Source organism: Ptiloglossa arizonensis, chromosome 3 (genome assembly GCF_051014685.1).
Source record: "Ptiloglossa arizonensis isolate GNS036 chromosome 3, iyPtiAriz1_principal, whole genome shotgun sequence".
Lineage (NCBI taxonomy): Eukaryota > Metazoa > Arthropoda > Insecta > Hymenoptera > Colletidae > Ptiloglossa > Ptiloglossa arizonensis.
The window spans coordinates 29,530,637-29,537,396 of NC_135050.1; the positions used below are offsets into that span (position 1 = coordinate 29,530,637).

General features: G+C 46.6%; 1 long non-coding RNA gene across 1 annotated transcript; it reads left to right on the forward strand.

Moving 5' to 3' along the window:
• Nucleotides 1-4,630: 4,630 nt before the first annotated feature.
• Nucleotides 4,631-6,537, forward strand: LOC143144952 (uncharacterized). The gene is made up of 2 exons (XR_012991559.1): nucleotides 4,631-4,672; nucleotides 5,924-6,537. It is a non-coding gene; the product is annotated as an uncharacterized LOC143144952 (long non-coding RNA).
• Nucleotides 6,538-6,760: the final 223 nt, after the last annotated feature.

Consider the following 6,760-nt stretch of genomic DNA (forward strand, 5'->3'; position numbering starts at 1 on the left):
CGTTGGTACCTCGTTATCCAGGTGCGTTTATCGCGTACGCTAATGGGACTTATCCCGTACGCGTACGCAAATAGATAAACAAGCGTATCGAAAAACGCGACCGACCGATCGGTCGGTCAAAGACACTTCGCGGCACTCCTTCGAGGATCGAAGTCTCTCGCACGGTTAAAGAGACTCGAAAAGAAGAAAATTGTCTCCAAGATGTCCACCGTTCGCGCGTCCACGATTCCTCGTGGAGAGGGTCGAGATACGCGCAACGCGAGGCGAGAAATCTCTCCTCGATCTTTTCGTTTCGGAGTGGCGACGATTCACGTGAAACCTTTTCGTTCCTTCGACTCCGTGGCACTTGTTCGAATTTGGACCAAGAAGCGTCGAGGTTGAATTATGTCCGGACCGTAGCACGAATTCGGCAGGTATCCACCAATCTCGCCGGATCTTCGTATGGGAAACTCGAGGTTTCGAGAAAAATCCAACGACGCCCCCCCGAAACGTTTACGACCGTCTTCACGGGGGACACGAGATGGAGATCTCGAACAACCAAGAAGCTCGGGACCATCCGAAGATTTTCTACATCGATTGCGCCACTTGCTCGACGACGATCCCTCCGACGCGAGTACTACGTTTCCACGTATTTACGAATACTTCTATTCGAACTTCGATCGTCGTGGAAGTCTCGACGAACAGATTTTTGCACGAATATCGAGAAATAATAGGTTGCTCGATAAGTTTCCTCGTTCCATGAGAAACGGAGTGATTAGGTTCGATTTTCTCGTTAAAAGTGACACTCGATCCCTCGAACGCGAGTACTACGTTTCCACGTATTTACGAATACTTCTATTCGAACTTCGATCGTCGTGGAAATCTCGACGAAGAGATTTTTGCACGAATATCGAGAATAATATATAGAATAATAATCGATAAGCTTCGTCGTTCGATGAAAAACGGAGAAATTAGGTTCGTCGTTTTATTTTTCCAAAGATGGTACTACTACTGTTTAATGAACGTGTGCGAAGTTTCACGTAGATCTTTCGACTCGTATATTTACAGTTGTTCAAAGTTGAAGCGTCGTAGTATTTTTTTTACAATGGTAAAAACGACAAATCGTATCGAACAACCTAGTAAATCACCGAGTTGCGAAAATAGACATGCAACAATCATAATTCACAAACGAGTTCTTGCGTTTTCTCGCGTATAAATTATTCTTAAAGCGTTCTCGAAGTCTTTGACTCGCAAATGTCTCGATTGTACGAAACTCTGTTATCGTTACGTATTATTATCATCGAACATCCTTATAACGGACGATGCTTTTATTTCCATTAAGTTTAAAAGACCAACTCGGAACTTAAAGTGTTCTCGAAGTTTTTGGCTCGCAAATGTCTCGATTGTTCAAAACTCTGTTATTATTACGTATTATTATCATCGAACATCCTTATAACGGACGATGCTTTTATTTCCATTAAGTTTAAAAGACCAACTCGGAACTTAAAGTGTTCTCGAAGTTTTTGGCTCGCAAATGTCTCGATTGTTCAAAACTCTGTTATTATTACGTATTATTATCATCGAACATCCTTATAACGAACGATGCCTTTCATTTTCATTTAGTGGTAGCACGAATAAAAAATCGGGAACGTTTTATCGTGGACAAAGTCGCTGATACCCTATTGGAAGCTTCGTTCGCGTAGGAAGGTGTTCGAGAAGAGCAGGTTGCACTTTCGAGTTGAGCCTCGGAGGTGACGGAGTCTGCTCGCCCTTTAGAAATGAGACGCAAAGGGCAGGTAGTAAAAGTTAAGACACTTGTAGGAGGAAGTCAACTATTTGTGTATCTTTAGCCGGCCGCACAATGCGCGTTTCTTTTGTTCGGTACGAAGAAATACCGAGAAGAGCTTATTGCGTTCGATCTCCCACTGTGTCTTCGACAAAGTGAAAACCCGATCGAACGATATCGCTTCGAATGCGCAAACCTCGCCTAACAGCGCTGTCGTCGATCGTAAACGTTAAACAATTTCACGTCGCCTCGAAGTAATCGAATCTTCATCGTAAAATTACGAGAAATCTTCCACCTTTTTAAATATAAATTCCACGAGTGTTATATATAAATTCTTCGATTTTCGAGCAATTCACCGATTCGACACCGCATCGAAGATGGAAGAATAACAAAATTACGCGCAACTCCGTTACGTAAGTTTCTATTCTCTCTACGTACGTGTACACTTTTTTTTCCAAATTATCCGCGGTAATGGTATTTTTTTTTTTTTTTTTTTCTAACAGCTGATTCATATTTCCTCTCGCAGCGGACAGAGTATTATGTAAAGTGCAATAGGCGTTATAAAACGATATCGTTCCGTCTCCGTCGTGTTCGAAGCCCGTTGGAATTAATAATCCATCCACCCGAGAGGATTTGTTCATCGGTTTGTATTTTCTTCGCGTTACGGACACGGTTCGCCTTCTTTGCATACGGGAGCCGGTTATTTACGAGCGTTATACGCTTCTGCGCGAAATAACCGGAATCGCAATGATCTTCTAATCGGTAATCGACTCCTCTTCGAGCTCTTTACACGTAATTACTCGTTACGAGGGTAACGCTGATTACCCGAACGAACGACGACGAAATCGATCGCGTTCGACCGTTGGTAGTTTTAACGTTCGTACGTTCGTCGAACGCGTGTAATCGTTGTAAATTGAGATAAAGATCGAAGCGCGAAAAACATAAAGATACGGTAACGACGAAAGAAGAAACACCTACGAATGTTGCCAATCGCGACTGTAACCGAGTTACGAGCACGCTGAATCCGAAATCGTTCGAATCTCGCGCAACTGTTATCTCCGACTTATCCTCTTCGTTGAAAATCGCAAATTATCGAATCGACCGTGTACAGGTTTCGAGCAGCGTAAATCTGTCCGCTCCTTCGAGATCTTTCGGATTTAACTCGCACTTTCGTTCCAATAGAACCACGCTTCTCGTTTCCTCGATTCCGAGAACTGGCAATGTTACTTCGGCCGATAAATACTCCGTAACTTTGTACTCTTTTCACGCGTCTTTCGCTAAATTTCGTTGTCGACCGAACGATCTCTCGCGATCTCTTTTCTTCGATCAACGCGCCGTGTTTGTTATTTCTCTTTACGAATCGATGGACCGGTTGCACGCGAGTAAACACAAGTAAATAGAAAAAAAGACGAGCCGTGTTTCTTGTCGCGGTTCGAGTAACCGTTCGACCGAAAACCGTGGTAAATAAATAGTCGCGCGTTGGCTCTGTTGGTTATCCATTGCTCCTGTTATTGAACGCGAACGTCAACGGCATTTTCCGTGTCCCCGGGTCGTTAAAAACACGAGTACGTCCGTGTTGTCGCGGAAACACGGAGAAAAACAGGAGGTCCGGCGCGGTCAATTAAGCGGACGCTGATTTATCGGAACGGGTCGATATCGGTAGCAACGGTCGTCGACGCGTTACGAGAAACGAATGCGCGTTTCGTGAAAAGTGGTCCAACGAGAGGAGAGCCTACTTTCTCCTCTCGCAGCGTTCCCTTGTTAACTCGACGATCGACGATTCACCGACGTCTTTCTCCGTCTTTTCTGGAACATCGTTTCGCCTCGATTACCGCCGCGTAACGATTATGTATTCGTCCAGGAACGCCACGCGAGTCGAAGACCGATGGAACACTCTTCTCCAACGTATCTTTCAATCTTTACTCTACCGAGCGAATTTTTAATTAACATCGAGGACACGAGGAAGGAGAAAAGGAAAAGTACCTCGATTTGGGAAATCTGTTTCTAAGGAAAGTACAATAGTGTTGGACGAAATGATAGCTACTGGAGATGGTGAGTTCACGTTTTGGAATTACGTCGATAGTTAATGGTCGATCGAATCGATTCTACGGCTGAAACGATTATGTATTTCGTGGAACGTTGTGTCCACTCGAGGAGAAGAATGCGAGACTCTCCTCGCCGAATATATCTTTCGATTTTTATTCCATCGAATTTTTAGTTGCTCCAATATCGAGAATACAAGAGGGAAGAAAGGAAAAGTACGTCGATTTGAGAAATCTGTTTCTAGGACGAGAGTACAATAGTGTTTTACGAGATGGTAGCTACTGAAGATAACGAGTACACGTTTTGGAGTTACGTCGCTAAGTCGATGGTCATAGAGTGGCAGAGTCTCGACTGGTCTGTGACGATCTCCGATCGTCTTCCCTCGGTCCGGTATCGGTCGACACGAATCGAAACCACCGTGCCCAAGTTCGCGTTCTCCTCGATCCAGATTCGATCGTATCGTTTGCCAATTCCGTTTGCAAATTGCATCGCGCTCGCGAGCCTCGATCGACTCGATCGCGGAGAAGACGAATGTTAATCACCGGTTCGGTCAAAGTCCATTTAAAGCGCGTGGTTGTTCGTTTCGTATCGTGGCCGATTATGCCCGTTGAAACGCGTAATACCGACCGAAAGGAGTACGTTCGAACGACTATACGTATATTGCGAAACCGTTCGTCGTCGACTGGCGTCGTTGCTTGGTCGTGGTCGTGATCGTGGTCGTAATCAAGAGTCAAAGTCAAGGTCGAGATCGAGGCGAGAGAAACGCTTATGCAACTCTTGTTGCCTACCGTGCCGCAACGTTTCCAGAAGTAAAACGGTGGGGGGGATCGTTGCAGCACGGTGACCGGCTATGCCGCCAAACAGGTATGAAAGAACTGTTACGTATTCCCGGGAAAACTTAGAGACGCGCCGACCAACGGAACGACCGACCGACTGCGTTCGCGATAATAAAACCTACCTACCCGCCGTACACTCTTGCGCACCGTTCGACGACAATTAATCCGTCGCGTTTTCCGTCACGGTTCGCGCGGATACGCGTCACGATCCAGACCGATCGTTTCTTTCGTCGTTTTGCACAATTCACCGGCCACGGTCACGACACCGGCCAATCTCGACCGAGTTTCGATTTTCACCGAGAAAACGACTCGAATTTTACCTCGAGCCACGGACCAATCACGATATACGTCGCGCAACGATTTACACGCGACGCTCGTAACGATCGAACGGTTACGTTTGTATTTTATTTACCACGATCTCGACTCCCAGACATTGACGCAACGCGATCGGAAACTACGCAGCATCGACTCGTTACAGTTTGTGTACTCTTGTAGGCGATAATTTCTCGTTTCATCCACACGGCGAAAATTACGAGTAGCGGCTTTTTCTACGCTCGGTCGTCTTACCTTCCGCGTCTTTTCGGACTTTGCTGTATTTACACGGGGGAGAGTTCCAATCGATAGGCTACGACGAAAACTAGTTCTATATTTCAAACAACAACAACGACGTCGTTTTATTTTTCTCACCACCCGGAATACGCGATAATTACTTCCATAATACACGTAATTACTCCACGTTCGCAGTGTTCGAATCGGCCCTCCCTTAAATCCCGTCTCGAAGATTGGAAACATCGTAGACTGGAAACAAAGGATTCTCGATTTTGTCACGGAGGAGATTCTCACGAAAACGGTTTCCTCCCCCGTGGAAAGCGATTTGGCACCGAAAGACGTCTCGATTATTAGCGCGTTGGATACACGAGCGAGCGGGTGAAAACAATGGCAGGTATAAATTCGCGTACCTGTTGCGTCGACGAGGAACAGCACCGGGTAAAGAAAGCACGGGGGGAGGATACCTGGCCCTCGGGGTAAGGGCCACGAGATTTTCTCCAAGACGGTGAACACCGTCGACCCAATTGTCGGCGTCCGGGGGCGTCTCCGCGTCCACTTGCGGCCCTCGTTCTCATTGTGACGAGCGGATCTCTCGCGCGTCCACTCGCGCGAACAATGCCCTCGCTCGACCAACCAGCCCGTCTTTTGTTCGCCGCGCGGACGCCTCTTGCCCAGCGTGCGCCCGACCCACCGACAACCTCGGGATTAAACGCGACAATAAATTTTACAGGGATTACGAAACAATCGACTGCGCGAGGGAAACACCCGCGTCTCTACAGCTACGCGAACTCATCCTAATTACGGAACGATACGCGCCGCCTCGTTACGATCTTTTACAACCGTCTCGGAACAATTCGCTCGGTCGCCAACGAAAATCACCGTGACTTTGCATGCAACGATCGACAACCCTACCATCGATGAAACGTGCCACGATTGTGCGGAGACTACCGCGAAAGAGCAAGAATCTTCGATCAAGATTCGGTATCGTCGATTGCTTCGATAATCTCGTTCGATGGAGTCATTTTTCTCTTATTCATTGTATTGGAAGACTTGTATCTAAACGTTTGGTAATAGTTAAATTTCATCGGTCGTCTCTCGAGTGACCACAAGCTTTAACCCTAAAGATCTGTGGCGGTGCTACCCACGCTTGCCACTAGAGGGAAAACTGACCACCGACCGTTTCCCGCAAGTGTCCCGTACCTGCTCCGATCGGTATGTATACGGTTCCTTACCGATCTCCAGGGCCTGCTAAGATACCTTACTGATGAGTCCTTAGCAGGCCCGGGATGAAACGCTCTCCCCTCTCCTTTTCTTACTTTCGACCCTTAGGACCGCTAAAAATCATTCCTTACGACAGCTTTAACTATCGAACTATACTTTGGCATATTTTAATACGGCACTGACGAGTCCACTAGCAAGCCCGGGATGAAACGCTCTCCCCTCTCCTTTTCCTACCTTCGATCCTTAGGACCGCTAAAGATCTTTCCTTATGACACCTTTAACTATCGAACTATACTTTGGCATATTTTAATATGGCAGAATAGTGGAGTGAATGTAAGATTCGCTA